Source organism: Podarcis melisellensis, assembly GCF_964234715.1.
Source record: "Podarcis melisellensis genome assembly, chromosome: 4".
Classification (NCBI taxonomy): Eukaryota; Metazoa; Chordata; class Lepidosauria; order Squamata; family Lacertidae; genus Podarcis; species Podarcis melisellensis.
Window position 1 is genome coordinate 31,542,435 of NC_138531.1, and position 24,534 is coordinate 31,566,968.

The 24,534-nt window shown below is 42.2% G+C and overlaps 1 protein-coding gene across 5 annotated transcripts in view; it reads left to right on the plus strand.

Annotated features, from left to right (window-relative positions):
• Window positions 1-3,851: 3,851 nt before the first annotated feature.
• The window catches only part of CRACDL (CRACD like), a 52,206-nt gene continuing 31,523 nt past the window's right edge, over window positions 3,852-24,534 (plus strand). The window contains exon 1 of one of the 5 annotated variants that reach the window (XM_081907771.1): window positions 3,852-4,260. The gene's annotated coding sequence lies outside the window, so the exon portion shown is untranslated. The other 4 variants (XM_081907770.1, XM_081907768.1, XM_081907767.1 and 1 more) reach the window with 4 other exon arrangements.

Here is a 24,534-nt window from a genome sequence, read left to right on the forward strand (position 1 = left end):
GTAGTTGTATTCAAATCAGTGCTGAACCAATGGTTTCCTCCACTTCTGTTATTCTGAGCATTATATTACTTGCCTTTGCTTTATTCTCTGAATGTTATAAGAATGACATTTATTCTATAAGATAAATTCATAAAATTCGGACACTGTTTGTAACAGACTTTATTGTATATACCTGTGCAAATGAATGTGTGAATCAAACCTAAGGTAAGATTCTCTGTTATCAAAACTTCTCTCACCACTTTTTTTATCAGCATAAAGGTGCCACGTTTGACACTAAATATGGGGGAAAAAACTTTTTCTAAGAGTCAATATTTACAAGGCAGAATATACAAAGGTCAATATGAGCAACTTGCAAGTATATGTATGACTAAGGTGTTAATTGCTATAATCCCCTCCTCCCCAAACTAACTTCTCCCAATACTTCTTTGGCACAGAAAGAAGTGAATCAGAGATAGCATGTGTGTGCATACAAGAAAACTCGATTTGTGTATAACTCTGTTTTTATTTAGTGTAATCATTACATTGGCATTTAAGTGCAACTAGCTCCCCCCCCCAAAAAAACAGGTAGAAAAGTTTACTGATCAGTATGGCATGATGACAACTACATTGTCTTCGGAGTCTTCCTATGAAATAATAAATTCAATGTAATACTGGTCTTGGACCATAAAGAAGGCTGATCGCCGAAGAATTGATGCTTTTGAATTATGGTGCTGGAGGAGACTCTTGAGAGTCCCATGGACTGCAAGAAGATCAAACCTCTCCATTCTGAAGGAAATCAGCCCTGAGTGCTCACTGGAAGGACAGATCCTGAAGCTGAGGCTCCAATACTTTGGCCACCTCATGAGAAGAGAAGACTCCCTGGAAAGACCCTGATGTTGGGAAAGATGGAGGGCACAAGGAGAAGGGGACGGCAGAGGACGAGATGGTTGGATAGTGTTTTCGAGGTTACCAGCATGAGTTTGACCAAACTGCGGGAGGCAGTGGAGGACAGAGGTGCCTGCCGTTCTCTGGTCCATGGGGTCACGAAGAGTCGGACACGACTAAACGACTAAACAACAACACAATACTGGTCTGGTTCACACATAACAGGAAACCATGGTTTCTTACCATATGAACAAGCTGCAGTAAGCCTTGGACTTAAGTGCTACTTCTCTCTCAATATATTTTCAGATTCTGATTTGTTCTCACTGACAAGTTTAAACAAACCACTTACCCAACTTTGGACAAAACGAGGCTGGAGAGGCTGCACAATTCTATGGGATAACTCATGGTTAATTCAGTATTACGTGTAAATCAGACCATGGTTCTTTTTCTGCAGCTTTACAATTCGGTTTTTTTTTAAAAAACAAATAAATAAATTGTACAACTCTCCAGTGTTGTTGTTTTAATTGGTGGGGGAAAGGTTTCTTGTTGAGTTCACAGAGTGCAATTTCTACAGTTGTATTATATGCAGTCTTACTGACGAACGTAATTATTGTACTAGTCTGAAACAATGATTAGTACACCCACTGAATCAACTATTAGACCACATCACTTGATAACTATTAGACTACTATTAGACCACATCACTTGATAACTAAAAGCTTTTCAAAACTGATTACTTAGTTGGGAATACAAAGGTAAACAAACTATTGTCTCCTTTATGTAATTGCGTGGGTGTGGTTAACATGGTATAGGAAAGTTTGTTCTTTCCCACATGGTGCAGCTAAGAAAATAGTGAGTGTATCAGTCATTGCACATTATTCTCTAACTTCCCCTGCTCCCCAGATTCAGAAACTAACCTGAGCTGTGCAGAATTGTGTTAGAAATCTGGCCACCATTCTACATCCTCTTCAGTGCCTTGGAACTAGTGTTCTTCAGGAGAATTGGGTGTCTGGAAAGGAATGGAGGCAACAAGCAACAACACAGTGCATAATATTCAGAAGGGAACTCACCAAAACTGTCATTTTCTTTTCCAAACTGCAAATAGGGGAATCATATTTTAAATTAGTCCACTCACTATAAAACAGTGGTTCCCAACTTTTTTTTGCCATGCCCCACCTAAGCATCTTTAAAATGCTGATGCCACCCCCGCGACATATAATTCTTATTCAAAAAGTGAACTCCACACGGAGGAAGCCTAAAAGCCTATTCACTGTTAATAACTCATTCTCTAATTGACCCCCTTAAAAATCAAATTGCCCCCGCCTGTGGGGTGTATTGCCAACCTTGGGAACCACGGCTATAAAACAAACACATTTGTTTTATTTGAGATGTGTGTTTTCAGAATCCATGCTATTCCTGTGACTGTAATTGGTTTTGTTTTTAATAATTTCTAAATGTTATATTGTTCATAACCTGCCCTGGGACCTGGTGAAGGGCAAGTGGTGGTGTTGATGATTTTAACAACAACAAATACCACCACTACCATCTTAAAAGGAATGTGTCTTCTGGGAGGTAAGATGTAGGGCACACAGATAATGAAAATCTCCCCTCCCATTCTGAATGTGACCACCTCAGTATACACTTTATTCTGCAAGACTTGCTCAAATAAAATATTTTTCCATTTTTTATTTTCATAGATGATGTGTCTATGCAAATTAAGTATTTAATTTCATAAACTGATTTGATGAACCTATAAAGCCCCACGTTTGTTGCCAGATGTGTTCACTAGACATAGCTATATTGTTAGAAGAATAATTCTATATTGTCAGTAGAATTATATATGAGAGAAATATGATGGTATTTTAACAACTACAATTTGGGGTGATAACCAAATATGTTTTATAATTCACTATATATCCCAAACCTGACAGCAATAGTCCAAATTAAATATATTCAGTCACTCATATCCTAACATTAGGCAAACCCACTACAGTAGTTAAGATAAAATGTGAGGGCATCTACCTGCCATCTGCAGGAGTAGACCTGCTGAAATTAGTAAAGAACTTAAATCCATTTATTATAATTGATATACCCTGAGTATGACTAACACTGAATATCAAAGAATTTTCATTTTAGGATGTTTGGCAGTTAAACAGGACTTCTCTTAACACTTTTCCAAGACTTGTTTGTGTGGAACTTTCAGCTTGTTTTCCTTTGCCTGAAACAGAATTCCCACATCCGGCTGCTTTGATCAGCGTCGTCACCAGGTAAATAAAGCTCTTACTTCATACGGAAATGGAATTTGCCTTCTTTCAGAACTGTTCTACGATTCCACACTCAACTTTAATCTTCCTTGGACACTGCTCTCTCTGCAGCTCAGCGGCAGAGCCCATACTTTGCGTGCAGAAAGTCCCAGCTCAAAATCCTGGCTGGCAGAGTTAGAAATACTCGGGAGTAGAAGGACGGACCTCTGCCGTTTAATAAGTATTTTCTTCTTCTTCCAAAAGACAGAGTAACCATCGCTTGCTCTTGCAGCGAAAAGTGTGACTGCAAAGTAGCAAGTTGATGGGCAAGAACCATTTCTTATGCCAGAACATGTTAACTTCTGAGGTGGCAAGTCGTTGTCTTCCCATTTCTTTTCAAATCGATTTTATTCATGTTTAAGTCAGCAGAACTATACAACCAAGAACATCGCAACATATTGGTGGTCATCACAACCTCCTACACGAATAAAAGTAATGCTACTCGGGTTAAGGGAAGATAAACCTCCCATGTTTTTCTTTTGACCTGAAAACTACCCACACGCAGCTCAGGTAAAGCACCTGTTCGCTGACTGGGTTCATATTCCAAAAACCACTGTATTCGGTGGCGGAGGTGGGAATTCCTCTGAACTGAAACGCTGTCGAAGAACCTGACAAACGGAGGTTGCCACCCGAGGACATGGGAGCAAACTTAACGGGACTTGCTTCCGAGTAGACCGTGGAGCCAAGTGACCGACTACACTCTCCCGCCAAACGAGAGGCGCGGCGGACAGCTAGAGCCCAGTCCCAGCTTTCCCTGCGCTTTATCCGCTTTCTTGAGGCTTTTCCTGCCCTGGGCGGCAACGCAGGGAGGAGGAGCGGCGAGGCCAGGTTGCGTTGCCTTGCAGGGTCGGTCCCAGGGCAGGCGGGGCTGCTTAAAGCGAGCCTCGGGCACGCTCGCTCCCTTCCCGGCTCTAGCCAGAGCCAATGAGCCGCTCCTCGAGCGCCTGGCTCGCCTCGCTGGCAGCGCCGCCCGGGGCAACACACTCCGCCTCCTCAAGGTGCCTGGGAGGCTCCCTTCCCGCCTCCAGTTGCAGCCGGTTCGCCCGCTGACTGGAGAGACCCCGCGTTGCTGGCGTGCGTGTGAAGCGACAAGGTGGGTGGCTGGAGGGCCGGGTAGCGTTGCAGTTCAGGGAGTTAGTTGCTAAGGGCGAGTTTCCGCGGAGTTGCAAGCAGCGCACCTGCCTTGCCTGGCGCGCGCTTCACCTTTCAGCGCCGCCATAGGCGAGCAGGCCAGGAGTTTTTAAACCTCCTCGGCTTCCTCTTCCGCGCGGCCCAGTCCTCTCCGCGTTTAGTTCAGTCAGGACTTAACTTTCAGGTAAGTGCTGGGACCTTCTTTCCTGCAACCTGCGCTATTCTTAGCTGTGAATGGCCTCTGGGATAACAGCCCTGTGAGAGCACTATAGGATGCTTCCTCATCCTCTTGCCAGAAATTGAAACGGGTTTTTCGTTTGTATGCTTGAGATCCCTTAGCCTGGGTTAGTTATCCTGGAACTACCTTCTTGTGTTCACTGTCTGAGTGGTTTAATAATAATAATAATAATAATAATTTTAATTATATGTACCTTGCCCATCTGACTGGGTTGCCCCAGCCACTCTGGGTAGCTTCCAACATATATAAAAACATAATAATATGCTATATTACACATTTAAAGGTTTCCCTATACAGTTGGAAGGGGCAATTCTCCTTTTCATTTCCAGCAAAAGATAGGCAGGTCAGAGTTTCCTTTTTCCCCTTTTCGTTGTGTAGATGGAAACAAACACCAGTCGTGGAAGATCGTATCTCTCTGGGCTAGCTAAATGGTTTTCATTTTCATATAATAATAACCAGGGATTATTAGTAGAAGGCTGTGAAGAAACATGCGTGGAAGGGTGTTTTAACACCACGTGTTATTATTTCTGATCCATGTTGATTTAATCAGTGGTAAATAATCTGCATAAAAGTTACAATCCTATTCCTGTCTGCTCAGAGTAAGTCCTGCTGAATTCAATAGGGATTACTTTGAGGTAAATGTGTATAGGATTTCAGCCTAAGTGATAGTAAATACACATTCTGACTGTAACTGTTATTACGGATTAATCCCAAATAGAAGAGGAGGTGCCACCCTCATTCTTATTGATGGAGCTAATCCACTTTTGCATGTAGCACGAGAAAGTTAAAAAACCTTTACACCTTGACCCTAAGCAAGTCTCGCTATATGTATGCTATCATGAAAAACTCCTCCATGTATTTATAAGAATGAAGTTTTTAACTAGAAGTCATTTGCTGTTTGGTCAAAAGCTATGACTTCATTGACCATTTTTAACTGTTAGACCTGCTTGGAATTAGTATGACACAGGACTAGTAACCCAGTTCCGTACCCATTTTGGAAGTAAGGTTCATTGAGGTACTATACTGAGAATTACTGATATACATCTTCGTAAAGTGTTAGAAGGTTGTGCAACAATCTTTATTAAACTACATTTTATTTATAGAGAATATATATATACAGTATATATATATTAATCTGTATGCAGGAGAATCTTCATTATTTCAATCTTAATGTCCAAATTAAATTTGTATACCACAGATTCATGATCAGCATCATTGCATAGCAGCTATTTAGTAACAACTTTATGAAATCAATGGGATTTATGGCTGCAATCCTAGCCCCGCTTAATCTGGGAGTAGGCCTCACTGAACTCAGTAGGGCCTACTTCTGGGGACCGTTCTGTTTATGTGTTTTAAGGTTGGAACTCTAATAGCAGTCCCGTTTATGTAAATCCCTCACTGAGTATTTTGGAAGCCTTTTCCTTTTCCCTTCCGATGTATGAGGTTTTAGTGTAGGTGGATGCTGATGTTCAACATTCTCTTTATCATTTCAGTTTACATTTTTCATCATAGTATTTCATTCCCTGAACTCTTGTTCCCTAAACTCTTGTACCAGAACAAAACATCAAAACATTTTAAGCTGATAGTATAAAGCACCCAAGATAGCGACAAAGCTTAAGATTTCAATTGCTCTAGTTTCCATGCAGGTTAACCTATCTGTATGTGCAAAGAAATGCTTATGTAGATCTGATTCCTCCGCAGAATAAAATGGGGTCAATTCATTTGTGTATTGCACTGTGTTATTTACATAGCATATGTGTGGCTATGGGATACTCAATGAATACAGTCAACTCCTGATTTGTGCAGGAGTTGAGTTTTGAGTCATCGTCCATCCCCTTTCCCGGCCATGTCTGGGTTGCCACGATGTGCGCGGTCACACGCCAGTTGGTCATTGTAAATCGGTCATTGCCCATGCATGCCAAATTCATATAAGAAGCGGACCTTAGAGTTCATTTGATACATTTAATATATAACTGGACAGCTGTACTGTATTTGGTATGTTATGCATGAGCAGAGCCAGGATTTTTTTTTTTAGAGGGAGCAGGCTTTGTGAGGGGCAAACCGAGTTATCTGTGTTAATTGGTCAGTATTAAGTATTTTTATTTACTTACCTGATTGGGGGTGGGCAGCTGCCCCCGCCCCCCTAGCTATGCCCATGATGTTATGGATTATCAAATTTGCACTGTATTCAAGCATTCATTAAATCAGGAGTGGGGAATCTGTGACCTCCAGCTGTTGTTGGACTCGAACTCCCATCAGTGCCAGCCAACATAGTAGGTGGGAAAGATGGGAGCTATAGTCCAGCAAGAACTCGAGGTTCACAGGTTCCCCATCTCCACATTATACTTAAGCAAGATGTGCATAAGACTAAGTTGTACAAAAGTGATAAAATGTTTTGGATTTGATTTATTTTAACTTATTGAGGCCTGAATGTAATATACATTTGAAAGCTAAATCTCCATATACAGAATTATCCTCCTAAGGTTCAGCACTTCTTATTAAGTGGTGTCTTTGCTTATGAGTTGCCGTGCAAAGTTATGTGTTATATGTTTTCTATTGCATAGATTGTGAACAAAGTAATCCACAGATGTTCTGAGGAAATATAATGATGCAATTCAATTGCCCTATCCAAATATTTATCTCACAACTCATTGGGTTGCAGATTGCTTCCACTTATAACCACCTGAAATCTCCAACTTGTTTTGCATTTATGCAAATTCTCGAGCAGAACTCTCAATCAGCAGTTTTCACAGGGCAAAGATTAGGAGAAAAAACAGGACATTCTTATATTTGTTTGCCTTCTAGCTGTGTAATCATTGAAGAAAAGACCTCATGGTAGGCTTATCATGGGAGGAAAAGTACTTTTATCCTGATCTGGCACAGAAACAGGAATGTTGCTTCCTTGTTTTGCTGGCAGATTAGTTTTTTACAGTGTCTTGTTTTAAACACAAACTATCAGCACAATTCAAAGTGCTGGTGCTGACCTTTAAAGCCCTAAATGGCCGCTGTCCAGTATACCTGAAGGAATGTCTCCACCCCCATCGTTCTGCCCGGACACTGAGGTCCAGTGCCAAGGGCCTTCTGGCGGTTCCCTTGCTGCAAGAAGCCAAGTACAGGCAACCAGGCAGAGGGCCTTCTCGGTAGTGGCACCCGCCCTATGGAACGCCCTCCCACCAGATGTCAGAGAGAAAAACAACTACAAGGCTTTTAGAAGAGATCTGAAGGCAGCCCTGTTAGGTGAAGCTTTTAATGTTTAATAGACTATTGTATTTTAATATTCTGTTAAAAGCCGCCCAGAGTGGCTGGGGAAACCCAGCCAGATGGGGGGGATATAAATAAATTATTATAAATTATTATTATTATTATTATTATTATTATTATTATTATTATTATTATCAGTTGTTGTTTTCTTTGTAAAGAGAAATATTTTTCAAATGAATTGATCTTTCTCAGAGGATCTTCAGGTCAAGTAGCTTATCTCCTTACTGTAATTTCTAATTTTTCCCTTTTGGTTTATACTGATTGTTTACACCTGGGCTTCTTTGTATGTTTATATATATTTGTTAGTTTCTTGATAACAATATTCAATGAGCAAATATAATAGCTTAACAACATTTTTCAATACAAACACACACCGAGGTAACACAATTGCAGCTCTGAACATATCCACTGACATAAAGGTGTAAGTAATTTCATAAGGCTAAAACATACATCCAGCTGAGATTGCCGTATTTTTCGCCCTATAGGACACACTTTTCCCCCTCCAAAAATGAAGGGGAAATGTGGGTGCATCCTATGGGGCGAATACAGGCTTTCGCTCTCCAGGCTTCAGGAAGTTCTGCACAACCCTCCGGAGCCTGGCGCCAAGCCGTGCCGGCCTCGGGCAGGTCGCGCAGAGCTGCCTGCCCCGGGCTCCGTGCAGCTCTGCGCAACCCTCCGGAGCCTGGCGCCAAGCCGTGGCGGGCTCCGGAGGGTTGCGCAGAGCTGCCTGCATCCCGAAGCCTCAGGTGCGCTGAAGAGCGCCCCCGGGCTTCGCACAGCTGTCTGCAAGCTTGGGGAGACCGGCGCGGCTCCCTAGGCTTGTGGATAGCAGGCTGTTCTGGGGTCGGGGAAAGCTCAGGCTTCCCTCGTGCCAGCCCCGTGCCTGGGGGGGAAATATTTCTTTTTCTTTATTTTCCCCCCAAAAAACTAGGTGCATCCTATAGGGCGGCGCGTCCTATGGGGCGAAAAATACAGTAAATCCTTTTAGTACTAAATTAATTGCAACATTAAAACGATATAAGAGGCTTTCCTTAGTTCTGGGGGTTGGACTAGATGACCCTTGGGGTCCCTTCCAACTCTACAGTTCTGTGATTCTATTTTTAAAAAAATACTATCTGTAGGTGCTAGGCAGACTTCTTGTGGTAAAGGGGGACATTCTGTACCTGAATTGTCTTGATGCTGCAAAATGATTCAGAGACGGATTCACTTAGCACTTTGGAATACAGGACTGATCAAGAGAATGATGAACCTCCAATTATTAGATGTTTCTTGAATAGCATAATCATGCTGAGGTGGTTCTTTGAATCGGGGAGGGAATGACTGGGGATTGACCACTCTGTGCTTTCTTCTGGCATGTTTTGTGCTCATCTGAGAAATGCACTATCATGAACTTTTAGAAATGGGACATTATGTTAGAAGTCCCCAACATGGCATTTTTGCACTCCGGTGCATATAGCCAGCTTAAAGGCCAAACCACACATTACTTTTTAAAAACTAAATAACCAAAATAACCCTTTTAGATAGCATAATAGAAATGCATTCTCAATTGCTGTGCATGTCCCAGCGGCTAGGTTTTCTCTTTAGCAGTTGTGGAAACAGCTGTTGGAAAGGGATCAGACCTCCACTTTTGCGTTTACTGTGGGGAAACCCATCTATTTAAATGTGTATATGCCATTAATAACAAGCACTGTACATTTAAATTTAAGTACTTTTTGTACAGTACAGTACTTTACTTTAAAATGATGTAAATGGCTCTTAGGTATTCAGTACCAAACAATTAACCAAAGGCACTTAATAACAAGGCACCTGTATAATTGTTCATCATCTCAGTGAAACCACTGGTAGTAAACTGTCATGCTGGTACCCTCAGCCTTATTTTAAAAATAACAGTATTCCAGAATACATACTGGGGAGTGGAGGTTAATTTAGAACTGGACATGCCTGTTTAAGGCCACAACATGAAAATACCTTAAGCAATCATTGGTGCTTTACAGCTTCCTAATTTCAGAAAGGATGCCAGTCCTTTGGGCATGCTGAGGATGTATCAGGGACACGATAGCTAGCTTTCCTTAGAAAATGGCTTATGCACTGAGTATTATTTTCCTTTTAGTAAGGGCCAGGGTATGAGAGTAAGTAAACCCAGCTGATTCAGTCCCTAGTGTTTGATCTATTATTATCCTAGTTTGAAAATTGCACAGCTAAACACTTCAAATAATTCATGTTTCAGAGCAGTAATGTTAGGCTGCATGACTTAATGTCAGTTGATTTTTCAAGCTATCAGGTAGTTATTATTATTATTATTTTATTATTTATACCCCGCCCATCTGGCTGGGTTGCCCCAGCCACTCTGGGCGGCTTCCAACACATATAGAAACATAATAAAACATCAGATATTGAAATTTTTCCGATACATGGCTACCTTCAGGTGTCTTCTAAAAGTTGTGTAGTTCTTTATCTCCTTGACATCTGATGGGAGGGCGTTCCACAGGTAGGGCACCATTGCTGAGAAGGCCCTCTGCCTCGTTCCCTGTAACTTCACTTTTCACAGCAAGGAAACCACCAGAAGGCCATTTGAGCTGGACCTCAGTGTCTGGACTGAACGATGGGGATGGAGATGCTCCTTCAGGTACTCCTAAGTCCAGTTCAGCAGGGGTGGGGGGTGGGGTGGAATGGCAATTTGAATAGTAGTTAAGTGACACTGCAAATACGAAACATTCCTTGATAACTTACTGTACTTTCAGCAGTTTTTTATCTTTTTTAAAAAATCTAGATCTGCTCCCATTCACACATTAGCAATAATAAAACAAAACAGCTCTCAGATGTGCTCCAGTTCTCCTAAAATGTCACCTCACAGCAAACATCTCTAAAGGGAAAGTGACTGTCCAGACAAGTTGAGACTTTGCCTAGCTGCCTCTTGCCATACTGGAGTTCAAAATTACGTAGTGTCAAAACCAAGGAGAGGCTGCTTCACGGTGGGGCAGGGGAACTTAGCGTGCTGTGTCATAGGGAACATTTGCTATTATTTGTTATACACATTAAAGCACCTAATGTTTTCTGTGTTCTGTACAGATACTAAAAGATAAGGCTATCTGTAACCTGCAGTAGGAAATGAATGGTGGAGGGAGCAGGTTCACTTTCAGTGGCTGATGGAAGGGGCCAGGCTGAGCTCCCATTTGCCATGATGCGCTTCCTGGTATGCAGTAATGAGTGCAGGCTCCCAGGCTCCCAGTGGCTCTTGGTCTCTGCAAGTGACAGAGGCCCCAGTGTGCCTCCCTTTAGCAAGGTAACTGGCAGTTGGAGCAGAGTGCATGTAACCTACCTTTGACTAAGACAGGTTATATGGCCAACTTTTCATATAATTGTAGAGTTGGAAGGGACCCAAGGGTTATCTAGGCCAACCCTCTGCAATGCAGGAATCTCAGCTGAAACATCCATGACAGATGGCCATCCAGCTCTGCTTAAAAACCTCCAGTGAAGAGGAGTCCACAACCTTTCTATAGAGATGACTGATCATACAAATCTGTAGCACTCTCAAGATGTAGTTTTTGGCTTACGGGTTCAGTATAGAAGCAAGATTGATATCTCAGTTAGGTCTCACAGAATTGCCCATTGAATACTGCAGAACTAGGTTCGCTCAAGGGACTCATTTACTTAAGGGGCAAAGCCATTCCATGCATGTCCTTAGTTTAAAGCTTATGTGTTACCCTTAACTGGAGACATTTCAGAACGACCTAAAAAAAATTTAAAAATCACATAACCTTCTTTTCTCCTTGTGTGGAGGAACAAGACGTACATAAGTTAATAGCTTACTTACCACTTACTTGCCTTTGGATTGCAAACACTTCCAATGAGATTTCCTTCTGTTTCATTGTAAGTAGGAGATAAAAAGGTTCAAATAATCACCCTGATAGCTCTATGCTTTTTTGCCACATCAAATAAACTAATATAACAATGCACTGTAAACCTACATGATCAGCTTACTAAGCTTGAAAATTTGTGAAGCTGTTTTAAGTGTTTATAAATGAATTGTCCTCCTTTTTTCAGGGGAGAGTAAGTTTGAATAAATAAATATTCTTTATTTATTTAAAGTGTTTTAAGGTGTTTCTAATGCTGTGCCCTTACAAAGTGATATGCAGAGGAGTGAGAGACAAGGTACAATTAGTCACAGCAGAACAGATGTGCAGATTAATGTGAGAAATTGCTATGATGACACAAACTATTTATGGCATGACAGAGATGTTGCTTGTGTTGTGACCACAATCCAGATAAACTGGAATTCTTTCATAATAAATCAGCTTAGATGCCTCAACATCACGGGGAAATAGGTAACATACTTGTGTTCAGGGGTAGCCTATTGAGTTGACGTTGGAAAATCCAATGGAAAGCGTCCCAAGGACCAGGGCCATCTTTAGCAGATGCAGCGCCGGGGTGCAAATATCCACCCAGCACCCCCAAATTATCAAGGATGGGGGGGATGCCAGCCATGGGGAGGGGCACAACTTTCCCCCATCCCACTGCGGGAGAGCAATCCCTGCAGAGGCTTGGGAGGGAAGCTGTGTGCCCGCCAGCCATATGGTTGTCGGGGCGCAACTGGCAGGTGTGCAGGGAAAGGGGAAGTCGCTGGCAAAGCTGCACAGCTCCCTCACTCGCTGGGGCACCCCTGAGAGGCCGTCGCCCTGGCGCAACACACCACTAAGCCCAATGGTAAAGACGGCTCTGCCAAGGACAATGCAAACTATAACAAAAATTGGCAACTTAGCAGCATTCTATATAAATAAGAAAAAAACAAAAATGATAGCTAAAAATCTAGACTCACAGGCAAAAGAAAGACTTGAGAATATTACGGGAATTAAAATGGAAAACAATTAAATGAACCTGTCTTTGTTAGGAAGAATATCCACAGTCAAAATGAATGTTTTGCCCGAGGTGATCTATTTATTTCAAACACTGCCAGTGATAAATAGCCCAAGCTGTTTCAGACAGTGGAAGAAAAATGTGACAAACTTCATTTGGCGGGGTGGGGAGAGAACCCCAAATTAAGTATAAAAATCTGACACATGTAAGAGGGGGCTTTGCCCTTCTGAAGACTTTCAGGCTCAGGAGTGAAAGAAGTGAGCTTATTCACAGGAATGCATACTGACCAGGTGAGCAGCTGTATCCCTCAATAAATTATATACATCATCTACCCAGGACTAAGTGCCCCCCCAATCTTTCCCCTGAAGTGCCTTCAGAATTATCATAGAAGCATAAGGCTTCAGGTCATAAGCATAGCCCTTTAAGCCATGAATGCTATCTGCTGATTGGTGGAGTGTGGGCCAGTTTTCACATGCAAAATTGTTTCTCTTGTATAGCTCATGATTAGAGAAAGTTTGTCTGCTACACTTAAGTATGCAAGGATCTAGTCTAATTGAGCCCTATATCCATAGCTGTCAATTTACAGATTTGAAAATAAGGGACTAGCAGCCTTGGAAATAAGGGACCAGCAGCCAAAATAAGGGACCCGCAGCCGGGTCTTAGACTTCTTATTGGGAGAGCAAAACAGCCAAGCAACACAGTTGGAGCCTTCCTCCTCCCTGGCCGGCAGGGAGGGAGGGAGGGAGAGGAGCTGCTTCCTTTGAAATTTAAGGGACATCATTTAAGGGACATCCATCAATAAGGGACAGCAGCGGGACATGGCACTGGAATAAGGGACTGTCCCTTCAAATAAGGGACACTTGACAGCTATGCCTATATCTGAACAGAGATTTTGGGTGCAAATATATGAGACCTGAAGAAATCTATCATGTAAAAAAACAGCCACACGGATGAGAATTAGACCAAGGCTCTTTTGTTTTTATCTTTTTGTCTCAGTGCAAATGCATTACAGTATTATATAATTTTGCTTATGAACTATTGGTATGGAATTCAGAGGATAGTTTAGACATTTTTTAGGGCCATGTCATAGAAGAGTGGGTGTAGTAGTGGAAAAATATTGGAAAAATAATTGTATTGCTGCAGATTTATTTGCGTCCACGAGACTGATTTGAACTCTATACTAGGGTTTCTTCCAATACCATATTATTTTTGAACTCTGCTTTCATTATGGCTTTTTGTGTAGGATTATTTTATATTGTGTCTTTTTTTAAATTCTTGTAAGTCACTTTTGTACCTTTTAGCTTAAAAACCTGGGATATAAATCATAACAAACTGTCCCAGGTGCGGCTTCTAAATTTATGTTTTTGTGGAAAGTATGTGAGAAAGGATGGGTATAATTATTTTCTCCATAACACTTAGTAATTGAGTTATCAAGAAACCCTATTTCTGTCTCACTGTCTCCATGAATAATTCAATACGTTGCACTATTTGCGTTGGATAAATTACAGATACTCTGTCTGTAAAAAAACACACATGATTATCTGCTTTTATGAGGAACCCTTTTCTCATTTTAGTGAGAAGTATATTCTATTAAATTTCCGTTTAAGAACTTTCCTATTATAGCACTAGAATGATGAAATCTTTTAATCAGGCAGCTTGTCTTTGGCACCTTTTCAGTGCTATTCTTGTGGCAATTGAGAGGCTATTCTTTATTTCCAAGTCTGAATAACAATGGGCTAGAGCGAAAATGGCGGTGTTGCTTGGTTACATTTCATCGCTTGGGAATCAATGCTCCACATGGCTGGATCCAAACTCCAAGGAGATTTCTCAATAATTTATTAGTGATATGTGAGTGAGTAATGTCATATCTTAATTACTGTAGAAGTATCTTTCCAATTCACTGTGCCAATAAAAGGGTGGGTCTCCCCCCCCCCCCCCGTAAAAGTGTCTGTTTTGGTTCAATGTCACTTTGTCACTTGCCTTACATTTTACTTGTTCACACTTTGGAGCTCCAAGTTTTAATGAAAATTTTCTTCGGTTGAGGATTCAGGGCTGACATGTGCTATGTAATATATTACTTTAGAACTTGTTGAAAGAATGTAATTCACATTGGACTCCAGTGCTAAGGTTTTCTGCTCAGCTATCTGAACTTCTGAGGCCGTAGAAAGAACTAGGATTACAGTGGTACCTCGGGTTAAGTACTTAATTTGTTCCGGAGGTCCATTCTTAACCTGAAACTGTTCTTAACCTGAAGCACCACTTTAGCTAATCGGGCCTCCTGCGAGGTACTATTTCTGGGTTAGCGGAGTCTGTAACCTGAAGCGTATGTAACCCAAGTTACCACTGTATAATGTTGTGTCAATACATTATTCTCATGTGCAAGCAGAAACATCAGAATTGGTGAAAAGAAGAAGTCGTTTTAGCTGTGTGTGTGTGTGTGTGTGTGTGTGTGTGTGTGTGTGTGAAGCACTGTAATGATGGACTGTATAGTCTCTGTATCATTTCAAGGAATTTCTTGTGTTCTTTCTTCACTTGAATTCCACAGATTCCAGGATATATACTTGTTTCTAAGCAAGTGAGTTTGACGGTCTAGTTGCAATGCTCTTATTTTTAAATCTGTTCAATTCAAAGTTAATTGAGCAAGTTCAGAGTTAATAAGTGCACTCTGATACTACATCCAAACCAGGGATCGTGGTTTGTTTTGCTCCAAACACACCAAAATGATAACCCAAGGTTCTTGACTTTCTGATCATGATTTATTTCCCTAAAAGCAGGTGGCTGGTGTGTTTGGCAAATTTCAGACATTACAGTAAACTGTAGTTAATGGTTTGCTATATACTGTATGAGCCAATGTGTTTGGGATGGGGGTCAGCAGGTACAAATCCCTGTGTAAAATCTGCCCCCCATTGCCAATACAGAAACAAGAGAAGGGCAGAGAGGGAGAGACATTTCTGAAATTATTTGGGTACCAAAAGGGGCGAAGGAAGGCGTCGTGACACCTGGGGCGGGCATCATGACGTAGGGTGCATGTGCGGTGCATACGCCGTACGTAGCGACGTTGCACATGCGCTGTATAGCGGTTTGCCACCAGCGCCGTACAGATGGTGCCGGGATCCCTCCGGCGCCACTACAGCTGCGAACGGAGGAGCCTCCATTCATGGCTCCAGCCGTGAGCAGAGGATCCAGGTGCTAGCAGCAAACTGCTATACAGTGCATGAGCGTCGCCACTACGTACAGTGCATGCGTGCGACGCCAAACATGTGCTGTACTTAGTGGTTTGCTGCCGGCGTCGGGATCCTTTGCTCGTGGCTATAACCACGAACAGAGAATCTTCCAAAGGCGGCTGCGGTAGCGTGATGGCTGCTTGCGCTGCCATGAGCCCCCGCGGGGGTGACTTCTTGTCACCCCCGCAGGCATGGAACCCGAGGCGTGCCGCCCCCCATGCCTCCCTGTTGCGACGTCACTGGGTACTAACAGGTAACTTTGGGTAGTGGGAGTTGTGGCCTTTTTCACAGATTAGCCTTCCATCAAAAGCAGTTGCTGATGACAGATTTAGGGAAAAGGCACAGGAAAACAATAAAACTGTTAAAAAAATAAGTGCAAACATTTAATCCTAGTGGAATTTCCCCCTAATTTAGTTCTTTTTCAAATTGACAAAGCAAATCCCTGCATGATACCTGTTGTTTTTTCTTTGCACAAAGCCTGTTATTAAGTTTGTAATTTCGTTTTGAGGCTCCCAAGTTATTTTTCAGGATATGTACAAGGGTTTATATATCCTTTATTTCCAAGGAACTGGGAAGACTGTATAAGCTTCCTGGGCAACATCCTCTACTCTAAGAATTCAGGTCAGGAACTCCCTTCCTGTTTCCTAGCAACTCATAGTGGTGCTTTCTCCTTTGACTGTGAAATCATTCAGAGGCAGAAACCGGGATCATTTGCAGGGCCCAAGGCAATATTGTGCATACACTTGAGACAGCACAGTAGCATAGCATGACGTCTGACTTTCTGAAAAGGCTGTGCCTCTTAGCTGTGCCTCTTAACTTGAATGGACTCAACATTACGGTACTTTGGAACCCTTTGCTGTGAACTTGAAAGTACTAGCCTTTTGCTTTTATTCCTCCTCAGTTGATTGGCAAGGTGAGGGATTTGTCTCTAAACGCTTGTAGCCCTTCATGTTTTACTGAATCTGGCAAAACAAAATACTTATGCAGGTAAGCAGTTGGAGAGAAAGTGCTGCTATTGATTTAACTTGTAGGATAACTTTGTAATGTGTTAATGGATTTCTTGTTTACGCAGGCAAATAACACTGAGCTGTGCAAACATTGTTCTGTTGTATTTAGTTCCATCAGGTGGTCCGTCACTTTTGCTTGTTGCATCCATAGTGCAGAAAACAACCTTCATTCTGGTTATAGGATATGTTTAGTGAAAAATAGCTAGCATTCAGTGCTAAGCAGCTTTCATTCCCTCCACAGAACGTGTTACATTGGGGGTTATAACAGTATATTTGGTGTAATTATTTGCTCCAGTGATCGACATGAATTTCTGTTCTTTTAAGAATACTTTGAATTAACTGCTTTTCAGCTTCATCTAGCTTATTTACTTTATGATTAATGGAATACAAACTGTTCTTATGTTTGCACTTTTTTTTAGTTTACAAGTATTTAATAATTGCCAAAAATGTATTAAATGCAGCCTTAAAACTTTTGTTGTTGATATCCAAAATGAATGCTCATCTAGATGATTAGTCCTGTAACACCCTCAAACTACTTTAGCCTTTGCAGGGTGGTTTCATAAGGGAAAGTAGCGTGGTAGATAGCCCACTGGTAGTAGAATTACATTTCTGCGAGGTTTTAGCTTTGCCAAGTTAGGAGAAGAGCGTTCCTCACTACGGGGAAAATTGCAAACTTCTGCACTTATCTGCTAGAGAGAATGAGTATGTTGTGAGCACAGAATATGAGAAAGAAAAGGGAAAAGTTTTCTTTAAACTGCTGTATGATCATACATATACTTTTTGGTGCTAAGGTAGAAAGGGGTCAACCTCTGAAAGGGTACACACCCACCTACCCCAGAGTGGATTAGGTTGGCTTTTGTACTGCGTGTCAAGGTCAAGGGTGCCCACGACACCTCTCTGCTTGTGTGGACTGCTGTCATGGAGCTGACATCAGCCTGTTTGTTTAACCCCTCATTAATATGTATTAACCTAGTCCTTTCATCTATGCATATTTTTATTGTTAAATTGTTTAAAGAAATTTCATAAGAAACGAGTCATAGTGAGAATGAAATAAATTAAATGATTTTAACTCTGCTCTTCAGCCAAAAAGACTTGCAGAACACTTACTGGGGTGGTGGTGCTCAAGTCCATGGGCCGAATTCGGCTTGCCAAGCCGTTTTGGACAAACCATGGCCACTTTCCCCCACGGCTGTGACTAAAAGGAAGATTAACAGCGAGCACTCGCTGCACAGCAATGGGAAAAGGTGCAGCATTTTAAAAGCACAACCTTTTGATGCAAATAATAATCGGGAGCACAGATTCTTCCTTTGAGTTACCAGTTTGAATTCAAGCTGGAGATGCAAAAGATCTCACTCTGCAGGGGCTTGCTTGCAAGCATCGCTCGGTGGTTTTAGCAAGCCCTGCTGAGATGCACCATGGAGTTCCTTAGTGCAAGTGATCCTTGCTCAAACCAAAGCAAGACTTCTGCAAGCCAGGTGATTGATGGGCAGTATCATGCTGCTGCTGCTGTAGTAGTAGTTCTCTTTGGAAGAGGACCTGGAGTCCAGGCTCTATGACTGTGGGGATCCCCTACCCTCTCCTCAGCAAGACCAGAACTGTGAGGCAGAGATGAGAGTACCTAAAGAGCGCCAGCTCATGTAGTTATATGACGGGGCAATGACTTAAACACCGCAGTAAGGGATGCAGGTGGTGCTGTGGTCTAAACCACTGAGCCTCTTGGGCTTGCCAATCACAAGGTCAGCAGTTCGAATCTGCATGACGGGGTGAGCTCCCATTGCTTTGTCCCAGCTCCTGCCAACCTAGCAGTTCGAAAGCATACCAGTGTGAGTATATAAATAGATACTGTTGTGGCAGGAAGGTAAATGGCGTTTCTGTGTGCTCTGGCTTCCGTCATTGTGTCCCATTGCTCCAGAAGCGGTTTGGTCATGCTGGCCACATGACCCAGAAAGCTGTCTGTGGACAAACGCCAGCTCCCTCGGCCTGAAAGCGAGATGAGTGTCGCAACCCCATAGTTGCCTTTGACTGAACTTAACCATCCAGGGGTCCTTTACCTTTTTACCTTTAAATACCGCAGTGCCTGTCTGAGAGCCAGGCTCTCCTCAGTAGCGGACTGCTTGTGAGGCGGGCTGCTTTTCATGAGTAGACCTGAGCCTTGTTAGCCCGGATGGCTGGCAGCTGTGCAGATGGTGGGGCTCAAAGAAGATCTTATATAAATTTACCAGTCTCTGCTGAAGAGTTGCTGGATCAATACCTATTCATCAGCTTCGGCAGCCACTTTGATCTTCATACTGAATTTCCCTGACCCTGAATTGTGTCTTGACCTGACTTACCTCTTACTGCTGTGGGCCCTGACCTTGGACCTGGGGTATCGCTTTCTGCTCTTCTGTGACCTAACCTTTTGCACCTAGATGTGGAAAACACCCACAACCTGGTGCCACTGGGGGTTCTGGAAAGAGGGCAGGTGGCCCTGCCCACTTGTTGAAGTGGTGCACGGGGACTGGGGAATTGCAAGAGCCACCCTGCTAAGCAGATCCTATCCCCACCCCTGGTTTACAGCAATCAGTGAGGTTGTCCCTGTCTTCAGGATTAGCATCTTTGCCATCAGGGTTACAGCCTAACGGAAATGGCACAAAAGGAAAAAAGGATTAGGAGGGAGGATGAAAGAAAGAAAAAGCATACTCAGGGATTTCTTCTTAATTACAACGTTCTTATAAGTGTTCTTTTTAGAAGGGAGTGGCAAAGCAAGATCCTTGCAGCTTCTCCTCCATTGGCTGATAGATGGGCCAGGTTGCTATCTCCCTTGCTGTAATGTTCTTTCTCAGAGTCGTTATTTTATGTGCAGCAACTTTTGCTCAGGTACGTTGAGGAGAAGGAATGACTTGTTCAACTAGCTTAAGACCATTATATAGCTATGCACCCTGTCTTCTGTGCAATCTCAGGATTTAGGCCCCCCCCCATTTATTATTGTTGGTTTGTGGACTTCCCCAAGTGTGCTGTTAACAGTATCCAATTACGTCAAAGGCTCCTGTGATTCCAAATTACCCCCACAGGATGAAATTGTGTTGCATCTCTGTATGATCTTCAGATCTGGCACTGCATCATTCCAATCGGCCTCTATGTCAAGTGTAGCTGGTTTGGTCAATCACTTTGAGCAGAGATGCAGCAGGATAGCCTCTGTTCAGTGGAGACCATGCATGATCCACTGTTGTGGGTTTGCTGCTTTCCAAGAATCTAAGAAGCTGTATTATACCATTGGTTGATCTAGTTCAGTTTATTTGCATTTACAGACAGTAAGTCTCTAGGGTTTCAGATTGGTTTCTTTCTCAGCCCTAACCTGGAGGTACCTGGAACCTTCTGTATGCAAGCAGGCATCCCATCATTGAGCTTTACAGCTTTCTCCCACAAATCAGCATGTACCCCCTGATTAGTGACTCATCTGGAAACTGCAGATTGCTTTCACTCAAGGTGGGTAATTCTGACTTCTACACCCTCTGAAATTACCCAGCTGTGTAAGAATGAAGCATACTTCCAATTTTTAATTCAGAAAAAAATCATATATGCTGTAAAACATTTGTACAGTACTTCAGTAAAACAGGGAACATTGTGTTTAAATAGTGCGTGAGAGTCTCTGGCAATGTGATCCGTTTTAGGTCTGATGCTCTACTTATGCCTCTGGCAGTCTGCTACACACATAAGATGACTATTGTGTCAGCTCCTGCTATATGCAGTGATATATGCTCACCATAAAGGCCTCCCTTGTTCTCTTTTAACGACAATGGTGTCCACCTGAGAGATGTCAGAACTGAGTTCCTGCTGAAAGAAAATCCTTGGCTATATATGTGTATATTCTTCAGAAGTGGAAATGGCGACATAATGTTCAAAGAAGTTAAAAAATGCATAATGATGGACCATCCAAGAAGTTAAGAGTGGGTAGTAATGCATGCCGATAACAAAAAAGAGTTTAAAAAATACTGTGTAGGACCATGCAGTACTGCCATTTAAAAAACTGCCTTTAGATTTGGCTTGACTGCTAACGGCTGATACTAATTCATCGGCAGGGAAGACCAGTTCAGAATTCAGGTCACACCTACCTGCCAGGGTGGAGGCTGAGACCCGTATTCTATCTGAGAGATTAAGAGCATCTTGTGTGTCAAGAGAAAGAAAAAAAACCCTGGTAGTTTTGAATTTCGGAAGAGGAGAAAGGAGCCTTTGAACTTGCTGGAAAAGGTTGATGAGACTTTCTGGCTGCCCCCATTTTGCTTATAGGAGGATAACTGGGATGCTAGACTGATCTTGCATGAATAGCAACAGCAGCTTTTCCACTCAGCACGTCTTTCTCACAACGGTACAACCTGTACTCTTGGAAATAAAAAAAGGTTTGTTACAAAGGGCACCATAAATGCACCTAACTCTTTTCACAAGAGGACTGAACTTTAAAATGCATCCTTTGTTGTTACCTGCCATTCTGCTTCCTGCTGATCTCTCCTTCGGCTGCCTGTATATTTAGAATTTCACAGTACTGTTGGATTGTTTATTTCCCCCCTTGGTGCTTGTTTCCTACACTGGTATGGTTAGCTAACTTTCATGAATATGAGAAAATGCTATTGGGTGTAGTCCTGTAAATCTTACAAGGTATGCCTAAATCCCATTCATATCCATATGTGTTTAAGTCCCGGTAGTTTCAATGGGACTTAGGTGTGCCTTAAGTTTTCTCTGAATTGCACTACTCTTTGTTCTCTTTAAATATAGGGTGAATAGGGAAAGGAAACGGCTTCAAACATAATATACAGGTGCAATGAAGGAAATACCGTACTTCCACGAAAAATGGGGTATGGTGCCCTTTTAAAAAGCGTTCATAAAAGGAACACCTGTTGGTTTTTAGGATAATTACATAGAACTCCTTCTAAACTGAAATATTTATACCAACAATAACTGAGCTAGATTTAAAAATATCAGAGAGCTTTTTGTCTCTAAAATACATTCTTTTTTCATGTTCAATTCCTGAGTTTAAAAAATATGTATACAGTAAGCCTGCAACTTACATGAGGGTTACATTCCAGGGATTGCACCTAAAGCCAAAGTCACATATAGTCAAAATACATTGGGATCAATGGTGGATGGGATTGCCAAAATCTTTTTTCCTGGATGCCCATCCTCTTTCTTCCCCCCTTTTTTGTTTTCAATTATTTTGCCAAGCACATAAATCTGAATGCACACAGGTTAAATGTGCATAAGTTACAGACTTACTGTATAGACTGAATCAGAGTGAATATGTTTAAAACAGTCACTGATAATGTTATTATCACAGTCTCTGTACTTTATACATTTCATTTTTCTCTGGCCTCATTTCATAACACTTCATGCATCTGATGAAGTAGACTCTAGTCTGTAGAGGCGTATGCGGAAATAAATTTGTTGGTCTTTAAGGTGCCACAAGGCTAGTTTAATTTTCAAACTTGCTATCACTTGTTTACCTTGAATATAAGTGGTTTTGGTTTCTGTTGAAAGATGGGGAAAGGTTTAGGGTTTGTGTGTGTGTGTGTCCTAGAATATGGTCTACAAGCTGTATTCAGGGGCTAAAGCAGTCAAGAGTTGTTTCTGAGAGGGAATGAAGCAGGTGGAAGAAGTGATGCAACACAGAAACATTTGATGCATCTTTTCGCATAGAGTTACAGGTTAATAAGCTCTGGGTTGTTCTGCTTTGCATTAGATCCTCGGGGAGTTGGTGAGATGAGGGAATGTGTTTACCACATAGTGGTTATTGTTAAAGTTAGTGGACTGTGCTGCCTGGGGAGTTTTCAGTGGGCTCGGATCTTACTACCTGTGTTTCCACTTCCTAGATCGTGAGTGTCTGTGTGTCTATAGTATTGGGGCACAGACGCTTTTTTGGCATTAGGAAAAAAACCACACACGCTGGGGACAGTGTGCTCTCTCTCTCTAAGTTCCATTTCAGACTGTTGCTCTGTGCTGTTGCACACTTGATTTCTTACTCCTTTCATGTTGCAACCTAGGGATGACTAAGGAGGAGGTTCAGTACTAGAGCTGCATACATTTCTTCCTTCTGCCAGAGCATTCCATGTGACTGTGGGGTCAAACTTTCTGCAGAGGGGCAAGCAAAGTTGTGGCAATCAAGATGCTGAGGTGAGAAATGGATTCATACCAGAATATTAATGAACTGCAACGCTTCAGATATTCTGATATTCCATGCTACGCTAACGCATGTCTTTCCACCAAGCCCCAAATACCCTGCAAGTAGAACATAGTAATTTGTTGCTTTTCCTGTAAAATTGTGGAAGTAGTTGTTCAGTGTTTGTGAGGCAGAAATCTCAGAGTAATAGTATATTCTCTGCTCTTTCTTCCTTGATTATCTTATTTTAAGATCTAATTAATGTAACCATTAACACCTTTAAAATCTCTTTAAAAATGAAAAAATGATCAAGGTCATGATATGTAATACCTACCTTGCCATGCAAGGGAGACTTCAGTGCCTTCTGGTGTAGCTGTAGCCTGTAACTTTGTAGTGTATGGAAACATGGGAAAAGAAAATAATTTGAAATATTGACGTAAGTGCTCTCTAAATACAATGACTTAGATCCAGACCAGCTGTTCTGCAAACAGAAAGGTTCGTTCCTTTCTTGGAAGAAATTTGGATATAGTGAAGACTCCTGCAATTGGCAGTAGGCGATGGGGAGGATAATTTCCACTGATTTCCCCTTCCTTCTACAACCTTCACTGGTGCCAACTCCGGGGGGCCGTGGTTGCTTCAGCACCCACAATAATATATTTGTGGGGGCCACCGCCCCAAGTCAATGGACAAAAGGGAATCTGTTCCCCACTGTCCCCATTTCTTCATGTGAGGGAGGAGGAGCCGCCATGTCTAACTCTGCTGGCTCCTCCTCTTCCTCCTCCTCCTGGTCCTTTATATTGTGGGCACCCACAATCTTTGGCATGAGATGGCATCTATGACAGCCTCCGTTGCCACTTCCTGCAGTTTCCCCTTTCTCTGGAGTCAATTTCTAAGGTCTGCAAGGGAAGAATAGGTGAAAACGCAAGTGTCCAATTTGTGGAGTTCTGCTCCATGCAACTCTGTGTCCAACCCATTCTTTGTGGGAAATCCCTACTGAGAGGAGGTTTTGTAGAAGGTAGGGGACTTATTTTAGAGTAAACATTGTGTAGGATTGCATTATGAAAGTGTGGGGTAGAGGGGACCAAGAGATGGTTGGAGGAAACCAGATACCATAGCATTGCTGTGGCCAACTGGATGGAATTTGTCAGCAATCTGAGCTTTAAAGATCAACTTGGGCAAGTGAGCTGAGAAGGTCCTGGTTGGATCTTACCTCTACTCCTCCCCTGCTCCTTAGTAAAACCTTCCCTGCCTGTGCTAATTAAATCAATTTAGTCACTGTCAAGATGTTGAGCTAGGTGGAACATTATTCTGACTCTCATTGCAATTATTCGTTCTAAAGGATGATTGCCAAATCATAAGACGTCCATTCTGTATCTTTGGTTCTCCTTTGTTTCTGTTATTTATAACAGTGTCCTTTATAAGCCCCTGTGAAGCTGCTAGTAAGACAGGCATAGGTTTCTGATATGCAGGAACTGCTGAGTCAGGTTTGACTGTGCCCCTCTAGGAAGCGAAGCTCTCTTGCAGA